At 34.9% G+C, this 19,322-nt stretch overlaps 1 long non-coding RNA gene across 1 annotated transcript in view; it reads left to right on the top strand.

Moving 5' to 3' along the window:
• LOC141567680 (uncharacterized) overlaps nucleotides 1-17,581 on the top strand; it is a 74,038-nt gene extending 56,457 nt beyond the window's left edge. The window contains exons 2-7 of the long non-coding RNA XR_012490504.1: nucleotides 2,021-2,178; nucleotides 3,501-3,611; nucleotides 11,659-11,835; nucleotides 15,222-15,380; nucleotides 16,326-16,389; nucleotides 17,333-17,581. This is a non-coding gene — a long non-coding RNA (uncharacterized LOC141567680). The remainder of the gene's footprint in view (nucleotides 1-2,020; nucleotides 2,179-3,500; nucleotides 3,612-11,658; nucleotides 11,836-15,221; nucleotides 15,381-16,325; nucleotides 16,390-17,332) is intronic.
• Nucleotides 17,582-19,322: the final 1,741 nt, after the last annotated feature.

The following is a 19,322-nucleotide window of genomic DNA, read 5'->3' on the forward strand; positions in this document are numbered from 1 at the left end:
AACTTTGTCTCTAAGTTTCTGTCACTTCAAGGGGGTCTTGATTAAGATATGAGAGAGAATTAAGTTTATTCAAGTTGGATTAATGAAACACTGATTTGAACAGTGTTATCTCACAAGATTTAGTATTTCTCTTTCATTTTTATAAATTTTTTTCCTTACTCCTTGCGTTTAATACATGATTATTTTACAGAAAGTACTTATATAGAGTGTTTCAAAACCACGCATGTGGCTATTTTATATCAGTTGCAGTATTTTGAAATTATGGTTTCATTATCTCTTGGCCTATTCTTTAGAGAGAAAAATATGTATATCACCACCATTATAAGTTTTAGAGGCTTTGGAATACTATTGAGATTGAAGTGCTATGCTTGCAAAAAAAAATAGATTCTAACAAATGGCATGCTTTGAATTTTCCTTTCTACTGCCTTTTTATTCATTTTTTGATTCTCACATGGTGTTCTGAAGCAGTTACAATGAATCATGGGGCTGAATTCAGCTTTGAGAATATGTTAAAAGAAATTATCAGGCACTTCACTTCATCTAGAAATATCACCCAAGGGAAAAAAAATAAACCTTTTTTAGCTAGTAATACACAATGAGCAAAAAGAATGGAATCAGTGTTATTACTTTCCATTTGACAAACACAGAACTGACTATCTCTGAGAAAGGAACTATTTGTAAATTTCTCTTAACATAGTTACCTTTGTCCTTGTTATTTAGTGAGGTCCATAGTGTACATCAGTAATGGTGCATGAATACCAGTATGCGCTTGAACATACTCGTACATGATGTGCCTTGTTTAAAGTTTTACATTTGAGACATAAAGGATGTTTAAACATTTGCTGTGGGAAACTGGCCTTGTAAGTACCTTCACTGAGATCTGAAGATGGTAGAAACTACTACATACCATCCAAAGACGATAGTCAGGACCCACCATCACCTTTGGATGCAATGAAATGTGTTTGCCTTGTGAAGTTTCTCCAGGGCAGTTTTATGGATCACATGAAAAGCACCCCAAGGGATGACTGATAGTGCATCCATCCAGGGCGGGAAGAGGGGGGAGCAGTTTACAAATTGCTGCTTACATGTTGCTTCAAGTTCTAAATGTTATTAATCAACTTGTAACTAAGAAAATCTTTCACTTGGTGGTCTTTTCCTGACAACATGTTCTATAGTAACTGTGAAAAATATTAAGCAGACTTTTGGTTATCCAGAGACTGGTTTTTCTGTATTGTTGTTATGAAGGGTATTTGCTTATCCACCCTTTTCCTCTAAACCATCGAACTGAACATTGGCTTTCAAATCAAAGAATGATGAGGAAAAAGGCGGGTAGAAGGTAAGGCCATTTGGTGCCTTGGCTTTACCACTGTGAAAGTTTATGAGACGGCAGGGAAACCACTGGCCATATGAGTTTCGAGAATTACTTATCCATTAGTCTAGCTATATTTTCAATTAGCACAAAGAGTAGGAAACCATATTTTATGCTATCGTGAAATAGTGGAAAACCTTTCAAACCTGAGTTATCGTGGAATCTGACTACATTCTACATATTTACTCAGATCCCTGCTGTTTAGACTTTTCAATATTTTCATTTTATATAAATTATTCATAAATTCTTCATATTCAGAGACACTATCAACGTAAGTAAATTTCAAGGAGCTTTCTACACCTCTTGCTTAATATTTTCACCATTTTAATAAATACTTGATTCTATTTCCATTAAGAGGCCCAAGTTTCAAATTAAATGTGAAAAAATAATGCAGGAATTAGTATCCTTTTTCTATGGCAACAAACTAATTTCATAGATAGATAGACATAGCGATCCAGGAATAGACATGGCCACAGATACAGTCATGAGTAGGCATTCATACTTCAGGATAGTATACACATAGTTCAGTTGGGTGTTTGAGTCTTTCTTTCTTTTTTCTTTTTTAGCTGTAACTGTTTAGGTTTCTATAGCTGTTAGGTAAATTTTGAAAATTACCTTCTTTGTAATCATTCTTCTAATTCCTCTCTGCAGGGGCTGAAAATGTCAAGACTCTAGAAAGATTCAGAACATACTCCTCCCTTCCCTTCAGGATATTTTAATGATTGCAATATACTGTTCTCTTTCTCCTTTTGAAAGAAGTGGGGAGATAAAAGCAAACAGACAACTGACATTAAATTGCCAAATTAAAGGTAAAATTTAGAACTTCTTCCCTGCCTCATTAATATTGTTTTTTTTTTATAATATTAAGTTTAAAATTCTCTAAGAATAAGTTGCTTTTTAAAAAGTTCCCTTACATTGTATGCTTTCATGCCATTAAACATTTATTTTCTTCAAGTACATCAAGAATGTCATTTGTACAGAGCCTTATACTATTTTTAATCATAAAACACAACTAGCCTTATTGAATATGAATACATTCTGTAGTTTGATGCATTATAAAATGCTGTGCTCTCCTTTTATGGGAAAAAATCTTTTCAGTGTAAGTTTGGCTTATGAATATCATAACAGTTCTTTTCTGTTCACATTCAGTGAACTGAGACAACCTTCACTCTAGTATTTGGAGTCTCCTTCCATGAATTTATCTTAGAAGAATGCATATGCAATGGTTGAATGTACTGAAGAAAAAGCAATATGGAAAGTTCATAACCTTTATGAGTACTCTGGGTTTTGTTTTTATTTTTCAGTGCATATCAGGCAAAAAATTTCATGTATTCACTTTTCAAAGAAAGGTTAAATAGAATTCACAATCTGAGTAGACAGACAGTGCTGCTATTTTTCTCACCAAGGAAGTTTTATTTTGACATATGACATACATAATAATTATCTTCCGCAATTAACAGCCCATTCAGAATATCATTGCCACTGACGTTATGTAACCATTTGCTTTCTGAATGATTCAAATATTAAAAGGTTCTCTTTCAAATCATGAATTTAAAAAATGTTATTTTGTTAAACATCTGAATTTATAAATTGTAAATCAGAGAATAATCAAACGGTAGAAAATAGTGTTAAGTCTAGGGTCAAGAAAGGTAAGAACTTTTATCATGCTTGGAGAAACTTTTCCTACCTCTTTCTTGTCACTTGATAATAATGTATATAACGGCTAAATCAGAATTTAAAAAGGAGCTGATAGCCAATTAACAAGATTTCATTGGGGTAAACTATTTCTAGTCCAGAAGAACAAGTAAAATGGTATCTGGGCTTAAGCCCAGGGAGATGGTCTCCACTGAAGGCTGTGCTGTGAGCTGCCAGCAGCCAATACTCCCAACGCTGAGCTATGGGGTCCTGGGCCCTGACCTGAGCATTTGGTGGAGCACCGTAATATCCACCATAACCGCTGGGGGGAGCCCTTCCGTTTCTGTCATTCAGGAGCCATTCTAACCAAAACAAGTCAACTTTCCTCAGAGGTATTTAGATACCTTCCTAAGACTGTGAACTTTGGATTCCTGCTAAATGAAAACAAGAGTACATGGTAAAATTGTTTGTCTTCAATCCTGTACATCTCTTCCAGGAGGAAACTGTCCATAAAATCCTGAGCTGGAGGCCACCCTACAGTATATCTTCCTGGCTGTGGTGTGATTTCACCTTTCATCCTCTCCCCTGCCTGGACCTGTCACTCTGGGTATGATAACCTTAACATTTTTAGCTAAAGCCTCCTCTTTCAGCATCACAGGTGATTTATGGGGGTAGACTTTTTCATATGAACATATTGAAGAGCTGTCAGATTGTGTTGATTAAGAACTCAGGCTCAAGAGGAGAACTGCCAAGGTTAAAAATAAGACAGAGAAGCATAACCACCTTGGAGTCTGTCAGCAACTTCTCTGCGCTTTAGTTTCCTAATAAGTAAATCAGGAATGATGATTGATGGTGATAGTAAAAACAATAGCAGCTAACCTATAGAATTGTTTCAAATATAATATGAAATCAATCTATCTAAGATACATGGCAAAGTTTGGAACATGGTAAACACACAACATTACTAGAATACTCTAAATTACAGTAAAATTATATTCTAAAAAATAACTATTTGCACACAGTAACCTATAGTCATTCTCAATGTATTTTTACAGCATCCCTGAACTAGAGATGCAATCATCACAGAGATTCAAGGGATTAAAGGATAAGGCCTCAGACCAGTGAGGATTTATCCTCAAACTCCTCTCTGCCCCTACACGTAGAGAAATGAACACAGGGTGAGCATAGGAGTCTGAGAGCTCAAAGGAGGCACCCAAACCAGCTTGGTAGGCTGGGAAGTTCAGAGGAAGATTAAGTGAGGAGGCAACTGGCAGGCTATGTTTTCTAGGTTGGTATATTAGTTTTCTATCACTGTCATAACAAATACCACAAACTTAGTGGCTTAAAACAATATAAGTGTGTTGCCTTCGATTTGTGGAGCTCAGAAATCTGAAATGGGCCTCAATGGGCAAAAGATGTTATTACACTGGGCCCACGCGAATAATCCAGAATAATCTCCACATTTTAAGGTCAGCTGGTTGGCAACCTTAATGCCATCTACAACTTAAATTCCCCTTCGACATGAAAGGTAATATCACCACAGGATCTGGGAATTAGGACATGGTCATCCATGGGGGGGTTTACATTGAAAGCTAAATGTTAACCTAAGGAGCAAACTAGGGAAGGAAGGAAGAAATACAACACTGAGGACTGAATGTTTTTTTAATATGCAGTGATATAAAGGGAAAAGATACACACACACACACACATACACACAGTTCTACATAGCAAGGCCATCCAAGATCAGTTGCTTAAATTTTCTCAGCTAAATTAATATTCCCAAAATACCTTCTTGTTTCTTTTTGAGAGTCATAGGGTATAATAAAAGCATCTTATCACCTGATTGTTCGCAAAATAAATGGGAGAAATTGAAGAATGATTTTGTCTTTGCTGCTCTGCACAGATTTTATTCACATTTTATTAGCATTAATCTGCAAGCTTCACATCTTTTTTACTGCCCATTATTCTTACTAGGGAAAAAAAAAAAATCAGCTTCCTGGTAATCAGTGAAGTCAATCTAAACAGGAAAAACAAAGAGAAAACAAGAAGGAAAGAAGAAAAAAAGGTAGTGTTTGGTTATATTTGAGCTTACCCTACTACTGTTTTCACTTTATTATGAAATTATTAGGTAAAAACAGTATCTTATTATAGTTGTAAAAAATCAAGCAGGACACAGAGTGTGTTAAATAATAGTTTACAAGTCCTCCATAATTCCCTATTCCGGTCCCCATTCTTAAATATCATTGCAATTAATATTTGGTGTGTTATCTTTCCAGGCGTTTTTTTATGCATATGTACACATTAAACAGGATGAAAATATATATTATCCTGCAGCATGGTGAGTGTATATACCCTATAACTGGCTTGAGATGACATAGTTTAATTAGGAAACATTCACATATTTATGATACCAAATGTTCCTTTCCAGGAAGAAGAGATGTCTTTCCACTATTTCAGAATCTCTTATTTACTTAATTATCTTAGTAGAGTTTTAAAGCTTTCGGTACAAGAACCAGGCCTTTTTTAGGATGTATTCTTCTTGTATTTTTCTTCTTCCTCCTCTTATTTTTTGTTAATGGTCTGTTCTCAAAATAGGGAACCACTGAACTACAAGTAATTACCTACCACATTCCTTCCTTTTGGAAATATCCTTCTGCAATGGCCTTGAACACATTGTTGCCTTGTTGTCTCTGCCTTTATCTCCTATTTCTGGCCTCCTTATCTATCATCTCTTCCGTAGCTCTACTAGTGCTATGAGTAAAGCTCTTCCTGTTACAGGGCAGGTTATCAGGAAAGTCAGTGCTGTTTTATCTTTGGTAATTTGTGGGATTTCTGCATTTCCACCCATGTAGGGTAGGGCCAACCCCAGTGGGGACACTGCATGAATTTTAAGTCCTGGCACAGAAGCCACTGCTTAGTTTTGCAGTCTTTGATAAATCATTAAGCTCTTTGGGCCACTATCTTCTCATCTATAAAGAGGACCAGTGGAGGGGGTTGCTGGCTTTCAAACCACATCGTGAGCTCTGAGGTTCTATGGGGAGGCCCTAGAATGGAGACTGGGGTAGGGAGAAAAGAGATAAAAGGAAGCTTGCCTACTTTAGTTGGCTCATGTTTTACAGATGAAAGTAATATTTTGTTTTGTCTTTTATGCAATAGAGGGTTTGATCCTTAAACAAAATACGGAAACCCACTAGATTAAATAATCTCTATATCAGTATCTCTAAGAAGATATGATAGAATATCTCCTGTTTTGTGGACTAGACATAACTATCTGTGGAACTTGCCTAAAATCAAATTAAGCCAAGTCCAAATTTACTGTTTACTTTTGTTACAAAAACAAGGAAATATCTGTATGATTGTCTGCATTTCAGTAGACTCAACTGCTTTTAATCTGATACTTGTATTATCCAAAAGCAAACACATTTGAAATCATATTATGATGAGCACATTTTCATCACTGTAAAAATTTGTGTCTCTTTCGGACCCTCTGTTCTTTTTTCTATCAACTATTTTCTAATCTACTCTATTTTCCCAAACAAAATTAATTCCTCCCAGCCATGGAAATCTACTTGCTCAAAACTCCCACAGCTAGATTTCTATATTTATTTTATAATTACTTTTAGTTGTGCTAGACTAGAGATGGTAGGGGAACATCATAGATATGGTAATTACCAAGAATACATATAGCTGGATCTTTTGGCTGTGTGTATGTGTAGTCACGTGTTCGTTGGCTGGCTGCAACATTAGTTTGGGCAAGTTAATTAATCTCTAAAATGCTTATGAGAGTTTATGATATGCTTATGATATCGTTTATATGTTAATCACTTGGTTCAGTACCTAGCCCATAGTAAACTGCAATTGGCTGATAACATTGAATTATATGCTTTCTCTGTGTCAGCCCAAGAAGTCAAACCTTACCATGCAATGCCAAATTTTAAAAATATACACGTTATAATTTTATCATCATTATTAAAAGAGAATAACTTGGAACTATTTGTTTTTCTACTTCCTATAGATTTCAATGATTTTTTTTTTTTAAATCATGAAAGTGGCTGATTGTTCTCCATGTTTAATCAGGGAATATATATATAATCCAAAGAAAATAATATCAATACAAAGAACACCATGGAACAGAGGCGACACTACTTTGGTAACAATGAAGCAGAGGGAGCAATTACAGAATAATGTAAGAGCTAAAATTTCAGCTCTCCAGCACCCAGAGCTCACATTGCTAAAGTGATAGCATCCCTCATTTTAGATATGCTGAATTATCCTCTAATTGTCAGCATACACTCCAGGCAGCCCCCAACACATCAACCAGAAATGCATATCACCCCCCATCCTAATATAATGTTATGAAGAGGGGCTCAAACATACATAAAGAATGTAAAGGAGTTTGTTTCCTCCATATAAAAATAAAGCATAAAAGCAACAAGTAGTAAACTAAAAAATATTCATATAACTAAAACATAAGTAAAATATACTTAAAATGAGTAGTCAATATAATGAAGGAAGAAGGAAGAAGACTGGAAAATAAATGAAATAGTGAGCTTATTTTTCAAATCTCTGATTTGAAAGAATGTTTTTTTGCCAAAACAGAATAATTATAAAGTAATGAAAACTCAATACAATACATATTAATCAACTATAGAGTTTGAATGTGTATAAATTTATAACCAGTGTGAATGCACTTATTTAATATTCAAAGATACAAAGTAAATTCCTAAATATAGCAGTTTTATTTAATTTTCCTCAAGTCCTGAAGACAATTCTTGTAAAATATATTCTGATTTAAATAAATATAGAATATAATTTCCTTTAAAGATGCATTTTTACAGGACATTAATCTAGTCACTAGACATTATATTGGAAAAGCATGAAAACAGAGAGCTAGTAAAACTCAATAAAATAAATTAATACACTCATTTTCAAATATAGAATCCCAGAATACTGGAAACTAAAACCATTTTTAGGTATAACTGAGCTAGTCTTCCTCAGCCATGCTTTTATTTTTTTATCTTTGTACTAATATTTTCCCTTTAACCATTTATATTTTATCTTATATGTCAGAGATACATATTCTTATATGTAACAATACGTATTTCTGGAAAACACCTGAGATTCATTTCAAAACAGAATGACATAAATAAGCTAATTTAATGTTTTCTTCCCCCTTTTTTTGCGTATTAAAATAAGACAAAGATCAGCTCTATCAGCTTGACAATCAGAAACTAGGAGAAGCCCCTGAGGCCTGGGGATCTTTGTACAGTTTGTCATCTATTTGTTTGTATATTTCAGTCATTAGGAAACTTCAGATAATTAACTATGCATGGAATCTTTTAGTCTATAAAATAAAGTCACAAATAATAGAGAGTATTAAGTTTTAATACAGGACATATTGTGCTATATGCATACAAAAATAATTTTCAGTGAAAAAATATGCAAAATTATGATATTGGAGTCCATTTTGACTAACATATGAAGAAACATCTTACTATAAGGCAGCTACAAACTTAGTAAAATAAGTTCCTTAAGTTACAGCAATTACATTTGAATAAATACTAAAGAATATTGTAATCCACATTTAAAAATGAATGGAGCTTTGCATGATGGTTTCCCCCAAATTGTGTTCCTTGGACCATTAGTTTTAGAGTAGGTTAGTGTTTCAATAGAAAAGGGTATTTTGGTCAAAAAGTTTGTAAACTATTTGATTGGACAACATTATCAAGCTGCAGGCATGCTCAGTGTCTCTCCAGAGGGAAGGTAGACAGCTTTTCCCCATTCTAATTGACCATGGGGCTTTTCTGTTCTAGAGGATGTCACAAGAATCCTCAAAGAAGATCTGTTCAAAGTGATGTTTGACATTATATTGTCCATATCTGCCATTAATTAAAGTTATGTGTGGTGTGTGCACTTAATTTCATAAGACATCAATGGAGGTGTGTGTGTGTGTGTATACCGGGGGTGCCAAAAAAATGTGTACAAGTGGACACTTTGGTCAACATTGCTCAAGCAGTAGTTTGCCATAACCAGAAATATCTGGACACTGATGGTAACGTAACCACTTTGAGCACCTCTTGTAATTGCAGAAGTCAAACGTGACTTGTATTCATTCACCTTTTGTTATTGGTATATATTGAGTATTACAATGCTAATACAGTTTTCCTTTCTTAAAATGTGTATACTTTTTTTGGCACCCTCTGTATACACACACACACACATAAATATACAGCAGGCCCTCAAATAATATCCTTTCATTCAACATCGTTTCATTTAAAATGTTGATGAGATGCCATAGGAACCTATATCAATTAGCCTGTGGTAAAATTGGTTTGGTTATACATTGTTTCCATTAAAATTTCACGAAAGTATTGATGGCATTGAGGATTTACTTTATTATAGAAATATATATATATAATGATTATATATATATGTATGTATATATCTGTGTGTGTGTGTGTGTGTATATATGTCATTAGTTAAGTACAGTTTCTAGACAGAACCTTTTTCTCCATAGTAACAAATCCTTTGAATTTACACTTACATTAACAAAAAAGTTAAATTTCAGCTTGCCGTGTGTACATGATAAACATTTCTTAAGGCTGAATGAGATCAAGAATGATAGTAAAACATTGCAGGTTATTTCAGGGACTCCTTATTATCACTGTTTTCTCCACAAGGTGAAGATTTATTCGTAAGTCAATTGATTACGTGGACACTGAGGTCTTGATTTCACACTTCAAGGAAAAGCAGAATTTTATTTTCCAGCATTGTTTCTTATGGGAATGTCTATTTGAAAATCAACAATTACTTTTAAGAATACTGTGCACATCTTAAATCATTGTAGTAAAAGGAGCAAGATTGTGGTGAAAAATATCTTAATGAGCCAATGTTCAGGAATGAGCAAATTCAGGAAAACTGTAAAAATCTGCCACTAAGCTCAATGGGTGGTATTTTTCAAATGCAAGTCATTTTATATTTTGTTTCTTTGAAAATAACACCACTGTTTGTGTTTACTTGTACTGACCACCATGTAAAATGCATCCAAGTAGTTTTTCTTCCTTCATAGGCTACCCTGGGTGAAATTGATCCTACCAGGGGGTTGTCTGTGTCATGACACACACAAGAGTCAGAAATCAAACACATACCAATTAAACAGCTTATTTATAATAAATATATTTGCCGTCTATCTCTGCAGATGCACTGTGTCTGCTATAATTCAGACTGTATCAGACAGTTAACTCAAGCTGCATGTAATAAAACTTTAAGTTTCTTATTTTCAGAGATGATTTTTTTATTTATTACTGTCATAGCTATAGACTCATAAAATAGTAGATTCAGGTCAAAAGTACTTTATTTTAGGCCATCAAATATAGTAGCCACTAGCTACATATGGAAATTTAAATTTAAATTAATTGAAATTAGATAATGCTAAATATTTACTTTCCCGGTCACACTAGCCACCTTTCAATGTACAATAGTCACATGTAGCTTGTGGTTATTACATTGGACAGTGTAATATAGAACATTTGCATCATCAAAGTTCTATTGGACAACCCTGGAGATCCTGTTGTTCCTAGGTGAGATCCCAGGTTATATAGAAATCAAATAGTTAAGTGTCTTTTTTCAAACATAGCTCTTTGTCCAAAGATTTCAAATGACTTGTTCAACCTCACATTAGTTAAATCACAAAATTTAAAAAGAATCTGATTGTGTGTAACTGTGTGAATGTGTATATTCTTGAATGTGGTTGTAAGATGGTTGGGAATTGTCAGCAGTCTTAAAATGGGATTTAGATATGTGTTGGTGAGTTTTAAAATTTTTGTGAAATGCATTGAGATATATTTACATAAGTAAACACATCTACTTAAATTGTAGCTGTCCATGAATTTTAAAACAATGTATACACTAATATAAGCACCAAAATCTCAAGATACAGAACCTTTTATCACCTCAAGGGGTTCCCTGGTGACCCTGCCCAATCAAACCCATACCAAGGTCCAGCCTCAGGCAATCACTGATCTGCTCTCTGTCAGAATAGATTAGATTTCTATTTTCTAGAGACAGAAAGAGTCTTACATATTTAATGTACTCTTTCCTGTTTGGTTTACATCCTATACATTTGCTAAACTCAGTTGTTTTTTTAGTAGCTTTTTGTTTAGATTCTTTAGGACTTTCTACATAGACGATCACGCCATTTGTAATTAAAGACAGTTTTATGTCTTCGTTTCTAACAGTATACCTTTTGTTTATCTAGTCATATTTTAGGGGGGCTAGAAGCTCTAGGACAACACTGAATAGAAATTACAAGAGTAAATGTTTTGTGTTGTTCCTGAAATTAGAGGGAAATATCCAATCTTTCATCTTGAAGCCTGAAGTTATCTGTAGGTTGTCTGTCTGTCTATCTGTCTATCTATTGCAGGGATTAGAACTTATGCAACTCTGAGAACTGAGTAAGCAGTCTCTTCAAGGCTGTTGTCTTTGTATCTGATGTTGGAATTTGAGTTGGCAAGACAGGCAGTTAAAGAGGGAAGAAAAGAGGGTGATCACAAACAAGATGGAACCCACAGACATAAGCTGGAACCTATGAGGATGGAGTGGAACCTGTGTAAATAGACATTGTCCTCAACCTTGATGATGTGCATGTCTTACAGGAGAAGCTGGTGCCCTTCATTACAGAGCTATATAGGCATCTGACCCAAAAGTCAAAGAAACTGAAAGATGATCCAGTAGAAGGAGGAGCAATTACAGGTCTGGCTGTGGTCCCATGAATAACAGAAAACCTCCAATTGCCTCAAAGCACTGCTTTCATTGTTATCCTACAAATTTTGGTAAGTTGTGGTTTCATTTTCATTTAGTTCAAAATATTTTTGGATTTCTCTTGTGATTTCTTCTTTGGCCCATGTGTTGTTGAGCAGCATCTTTTTAAATCTCCAAGTATTTGGGGATTTTCCAGCTGTCTTTTGATTATTGATTTCTAGTTGAATTTCATCGTGGTCAGAGAGCACACATTGTATGCTTCTATCAAATTTGTTAAGGTGTGTTAGGGCCCATCATGTGTTCTATCTTGATGAATGTTCCCTATGAGCTTGAGAAGAATGTGTAATTGGCTGTTGTTGGATGAAATAGTCTATAAACTACATTGTATCCCTTTGATTGATGGTGTGTTGAGTTCAACTATGTTCATTTCTGATACAGGGGTGTTGAAGTCTCCACCTCTAATAGTAGATTATTTCTCCTTGCAGTTCTGTTTTTGTCTCATGTTGTTTGACGCTCTGTTGTAGCCACATACATTAAGGATTGTTATGTCTTCTTGGAGAATTGACCCCTTTATCATACAATGCCACTCTTCACCTCTGATAACTTGCCTTGCTTTGATGTCTGCTCTGATATTAATATAGCTACTCCTGATTTCTTTTGATTAGTATTATCATGATATAATATCTTTCTCCATCCATTTACTTTAAATGTATATGTAATCTAACTTATGTTTACAGTAAGTTTCTTATAAACAATACATAGTTGTGTCTTGTCTTTTGATACATTAATTAAAAGACAGAGATTGTCAAAATGTATTTAGACCATTGACATTTAAGTGATTATTCATATATTTGGATAACATCTACCATATTGTTTGGTTTCCATTCTTCTTCCTTTTATGGTTTCAACTGAGCGTTTTATATGAGTCCATTTTCTCAGCTATCTTTTTTTTTTTTTTTTGGCAAATTAGTCCTAATTCTTTCCCCCTCCTTCATATTATTGCTGTCATTCATTTCATTTATATATAAGTATACATAAGCATATATATGTAAGCATATATAATCAAATATATTGTTACTATCATTATTTTAAACAAATTATTATATTAGATCAATTTAGAATAAAATTAAAAATGTTTACTTTGCCTTCACTTTTTCCTTCTCCAGTGTTCTTCCTTTCTTTATGTAAAGCTGAGTTTCTGAAATATATACATATATCATTATATCTATGTCTATATCTCTCTATATAATTATTTGTCTGTAAATAACTTCTTTTAACATGTCTTACAAAGCAGGTCTAGTAGCAAAAGAAATATGCTCAATTTTTGCTTGTGTGAGAAAGTGTTTGTCTTTCATGTCTAAAGAATAATTTTACAGGGTACAGAATTCTAGGTTGATGATTTTTTTCCTCAACATTTTAAATATTTCACATCCCCTCCTCTTACATAGTTTGTGAAGAGAAGTTGGATATAAAATTCTTACCACTCATCCTCTCTAGATAAAGAAAAAAATCTTGATAAAAGCACCTTGTCTGACTTTCTGAAGTTTGGTTATAATAGGCTTTGGTGTAATATTTTTGTTTTTTACATTTTTGTTTTTAACATTTATTCTTCTTGGTGTTCCTTGTGTGTCCTCAATCTATGATTTGGTGTCTGACATTTATGGAAATTTTCAGGCATTGTTGGTTCAAATACTTCTTCTGTTCCTCTCTTTCTTATTCTGGTATTTACATTATATATATGTTACACCTTTTGTAGTTGATCCAGAGTTCTTGTCTATACTTTTTGTTTAGTCATTTTTCTCTTTGTTTTTCACTTTGGGAAGATTCTATTTAGATGTCCTCAAGTGCAGAGATTCCTTCCTCAGTTGTGTCCAGTCTGTTAATGATCTCATCAAAGACATTCTTCATTTCTGTTACAGTGTTATTGATTGATCTCTCACATTTCTTTGTGGTTCTTTCTTAGAAGTGGGCTTTCTCTACTTACATTGTCCATCTGTTCTTACGTGCTATCAATTAACACCCTTAGCACATTAATTATAGTTGTTTTGAATTACTAGTCTGATAATTCCAACATCTCTGACATGTCTGAGTCTGGTTCTGATGCTTGCTTGCTTTATTCTAATTGGGCTTTTTACCTTTTAGTATTCCTTGAAATTTTTTCTTGATATCTAGACATGATATACTGGGTAAAAGGAACCCAGCACTGGTTTTAGTATAGAGGGTTTCTGCTCCGGTAGGCTGTGATTCTCTATATTCACTTGTCTGTGTCTCTAGTTTTGGTGTAGCATTTTGCCCTGTGACCTGACAGATCTAAGATGAGTTGTTGATTTTTTCGTTTGTTCATTTTTATCTTTTCACTTATTGTTAGGATGTAGTAATGACTTCCAGCTCCTTACATGTAGGACTGGAAATCGGAACTCTTTATTACAGGCATTAAAAAATAATTCAGAACCCGTAAGTACAGAACCCATACTATAACTAACAGGAAAATACTTTTTTAAAATCTATGAGATTAAAAAGGAAAACAGAACAAATGTTTTTCCTATGAAATACCATTTTATATTAATTTTGGAGAGCAATTTAGTTCTATATTTTCTTCAACTGTCCTATCCAAGAAAAACCATAGGTTTTTTTCCTTCATAAACAATAGGTCCATTAAGATGTCCCATAAAGACAGAATTCTGTTAAGGTAAATATTGCTTTTGGTGTGAGGGAATAAATACAGGTAGCTTTTTAAAAAGCAAATGTTCCTTTCCACGCTGACCATAAATACGGACAAAAAATTCACAATGGCCCTAACCATAACTATACTAAAACAATAATGACTGAATCTGAGTTGTTGGGATAAATATTGAATTTTTTTATACCTACAAGAATACTTCTTGACTTATTAAACTTTTCGATTGAAAAATGATTGCATCTAGTGATTAAAATAGTGAAATTTAAATAATATTTTAAATTTAAATAACCTTTAAGGGTATGCAATGAGATATATGACCTCCATTTCTGTGAGAATATATTAGAATGCCTTTTTTTCTCAGCCAGCCCTTGACGATAACAGAATATAAAGCACCATTCCCAAATTCATATTAAATTCATCAACGAGGGAACCACCAAGAATACAAGAGACCTCACTTAAAGAACAACTGAGAAACTAGAAGATTGTTTGGTTAGTCAAGAAAGAAATGTCTAAATATGTCTAAATAAGATTGCTAAATTATGTATAAGACTGGCTGTCTAAAGGCCAATAAATTAAATTATCAATATTTTCTGGTTAACCTCTAACTTTATTGAGCTCTAAACTACTTGCACATTTATCACTTGTGGATTGTTAGTCAAATATACTGTGACCACAAAGTTACACCTCCAAGAGTATCAGATGAGAGTCTCGCATAATTTTTTTCATAAAATGCTGTGACATATTATCAACAGCAATCATTATTTTGTCTCTTTCTAGGTGTAACTCCTTAGGTCACCTTGTTTTCTACACCAAGATGCCTTTTGGGTTCAGAGGGATGAAGTGATAACTCCCATCCACGGCCCATCCTCACTGGAGGCTTATTTACAATATACAACCCAGACACACCAGGCACAGCATACTAAAAGGATTTCTTAGGTAAGAAATCAGTATACAGCAGCCCCAGAAGACCCTCATTTATCTTCCAGCTAGTAAATTCCATCAGTATGCTTAAAGGAGGACAAAACTGCCTGAGTTGTCCCCAAGGAGAATGAAACAGAGTTGCAGACCCACAGTTAACCCTTTATTCCCAAGTATACTACAAATAGTGCTTCTACAAATTGTCTAGTATTTGCTTTTGGTGGTGGTAAATGATACATTTTTTAAAGGGGAAAAATCATAACTTTCATACAAATATAAAAAGAACACATGCCATAGATTTTAATTAACTTGTTAATTAGCAAGACAGAAAACTGTCCCATTGGTTCAAAGGAGAATTCAAATAGTCCATTAGGAATGCTGAAATGAATTTATAAGTAAATGCTAAACTGGTCAACATTTACAGGACAATAAACAGTTGCATTCCACAAGATTGAAATCATTAGCATTTCTATGTAAAAATAACAATTTACAGTATTAAATGTTTCCTACCACCTACAGAGTTATAAAATAGTTCAGAAACAATGAATTGGAAAACCTAGAAGGGAATTGTAAAAGCTGGAAGGGTGAGCCAGACAGAAACCCAGTAATCTTTGGTGTGGGTATGTGTGCATTTCAGACTGTTTCACAATTTTCCTGACAGTGGACACTTTTATCCAGTATATACCTAGAAGTGTATTTGGTCCATCAGGAGTATTTATATGTCCAGGTTTAGTGGCTGTTGACAGATACTTGTTTTGCAAGTGATTGTGCCAATTTACATACTCATCAGCCATGTAGAATTCTTTATATGCTCTTGAAAATTTGGAAGTTCTGAACATCAATTCAGATCTGCAGAGGGTGAATCTTTAAAGTCTCCTTTGTAGTTCTCATACATCCTAAATTTTTAGAGCTATCACTTGTGGCATAATAAAGAATATGTCTGTTTTTTCTCTCTGGTTACAGGGCCAGTACTTCAAAACCTTTGGAACTTCTTGAGTAACAGGAGTGTCTTTATTATGCCAATGAGGTAAGTCAGGGAAGGGCCCTAGATAGCTTCAGGATGGAGGCTGATCCCCAGAGAGACCAACCATGGGATTAGAGAGTTGGAACTTTGGGCCAGCCTGACCTCTGGAAGAGGAGGGGGCCTGGAGATTGAGTTCAATCACATGTCCAGTGATTTAATAAGTCATGCCTACATAATAAAGCCCCAGTAAAAACTCTGGACATCAAACTCAGTGAAGCTTTCTGGTTTGTAAATATAGACCCACTTGCGACTGGTGTCTGAAGCTGGCATATGTGAAGTATGTCTAACTTACTTGTTGAACAAGTAAATGCATTGATTCTAATCAGAGTCTTACATCTAGCAATGAAGTCATTTTGGAAATAGAACTTCTGTGAGCATGGGCCAGTCATGGTGGAGTTTGCCATTTCTGTCCATTTGGACAAATTCTAGAAAGTCCTGGCTAAACAATGGGAACATTATTGTGTGTAGGAAGACTATATATCATCATAGGACATGACATTCTCTAGCGTGATAATTTTCAATTCAAAGCAAGACAAATTGACCATCCAACCTGGGGTCCAGACAGTGGGCACTGGCCCCTCTAATAGGAGTAAGAGGAGGAGACTGAGTGGGGCAGCCACTTGAAAGCTGACTTGTGTTTCATTTTCTCACACTGTGAGGAGGGTTCTCATCTCTAATTCACAAATGTTTAATTTTTGAGGCTTAAATTCAACAGAGAAGATATTTAAATATTCATTTCTAGGTAATTAAATTAGCCCAAGAGGAAAACAAAACCTAAAAACACTGATATTAGGCATTCACAAACAACACAATGTCTTTCAATATCAGAGTAACACTTTAGCTTTCATTTTCCAGAATTATGTAATTTGGGAGGAAAATTAAGATAAGACTATGTTGGACTCTGGATATCTGGCTAAGACATTTTGGTTTTCATCTTTGTTTGCAGTGGGGAGTTGAGAAGAAGAAAATGATGCCACATAGAAATGGACCTACACTGACCACGTGAATCAAGGAAGCTTTGCACAGAGAGAGACAGTTGACATTCACTGTGTACGGCTATCAGACTTCCTTTAGGTTTGTCATTTGACTGAAAACTTTGCCTTTTTAACTCCTAGGATTATATTTCTTATTTACTTCATCCATTCCGAGTGTGGTTTTAATTTTTTTCATTTTGTAAGAAACTTCGTGTGAAGGCAGGTATACAGTTTCTGAGTGACTAAACAAAAATCTGAACATATCATGGAAAACTTACTGTTTGAGAACGCTGGCCAATTATTAGTAACTTCAGTATCAAGTTTAGGAAAGCGGAACCTCTTCACGGCACCAAAGCAAAAACTGCACCAAAGTTAGGCTAGTACAAGAGGGGAAAGAGACCAGAACCCAGTCTGAGCTTAATGTCACTGAAACAAAGCGCAGGGGAGTTGGTAAGTGCTGATGTGAGAGGGAAACCCCACACAGGTCTTCTGTCTTTCCTCACAGAATTTACCCTAAGGACAAGTAAACTCTCCCATATCTTTGTGACAGGAGGTAGTTTTACCACTAGAAGTAAAGTGCACATCAAAATTAGGCTCTCACCTTTTCACAGAAACTGGAGAGTGTAAAGATACTATCTTCCTTGACGTTTACATTCAAAGAGATGGGATGTAAAAACAAAAAGAGGCTTTTTAAAAGATATCTCAAAGGGGCAGAAAAATGTACAGTGACAAGGTTTCTAACACAAGTGCTCTAGATGAGGGAGGTCAGGTGTCAGGAGTCAGGAAGAATCCTGGTCAAGGTTGTCAAGATGAGGGTAATATTAAGGCTATCTTAGTAAATATATTTAAGTTTCTTAAAAAGGACTGAAGCAGTCATATCGAGGAGCAGTGTATTAGTCAGAGTTGTGAAGAAAAGTAGAACCAGTGGGATGTGTGTTCCATTATTTATACATACATACATATATATACACACATATAAATTGTGTGTGTCTATAAAGAGGAAGGGAGGGACTGATTTAAAGGAACTGACTAATGTGATTATGGAAGCTGGCAAGTCTGAGATTTGCACAGCAGGCTGGAGACACCAGGAAGAGATGATGTTGCAGCTTGAATCTGATGGCAGAACCCCCTCTTCCTCGGGGATCTCAGGCTCTATCATAAGACCTTTAACTGACTGGATGAGGCCCACCGCATTAGGGAGTGGGTAAGGGAGGATAATCTATTTTCCTCCAAGTCTACTGATGTAAATGTTATTGCATTCTAAAAAATACCTTCATAGTAACATCTAGACTGACGTTTAACCAAATATCTGTGTACCATGACCTAGCCAGGTTGACACACAAAATGAATCCTCACAGGCGTGGGCCCAAGATACAGGAAACCCTCTCAAGGGCCACATGAAATTCTGATGATGCCTATGGAAGAGTAAATGTCTCTGAGAAACGTTCCTATACCGCTTTTATTGAATAAATCAGTTACCTAATGGAGGAAAATTCAGATAACTAGACATACACTAGGTGCTTGTGAATTTTTATAGTTTCGGAGAAGCAGAAACAATCATAATTTTTCTTTTCTGGATAATGAAGCCGGCTTTGAAATATATGAATGCCAAAAAAGTGCCTCGAGGCAAAGAAGATGCTGCTTTTTAAGAAACAGATCCAATTTGAGAAGCAGGAACTGTGCTTTCCATGGCCATATAGGTAAGAAGACTCTGACCTTCTGATGATAAGAAGTGTATTATTTTTGTAACTGCAGGGGACCCGGCACACAATCTGAGAAGTAAAGAGATTTGCAATTTACATTTTCACTGTGATATGGCAAAAAGTGAGATGTGGAAATATAGCCTTGCTTAGAGTTAGTCTACACACCTACAACCCATGATAAGAATTAGATGTAGTTATCATTTCTAAGGCTAACTTTCAATATTGTGGAGTGCTCAGTACTTTGGGAGAGCAGGAGATA

This window comes from Rhinolophus sinicus, linkage group LG11 (assembly GCF_036562045.2).
Source record: "Rhinolophus sinicus isolate RSC01 linkage group LG11, ASM3656204v1, whole genome shotgun sequence".
Classification (NCBI taxonomy): domain Eukaryota; kingdom Metazoa; phylum Chordata; class Mammalia; order Chiroptera; family Rhinolophidae; genus Rhinolophus; species Rhinolophus sinicus.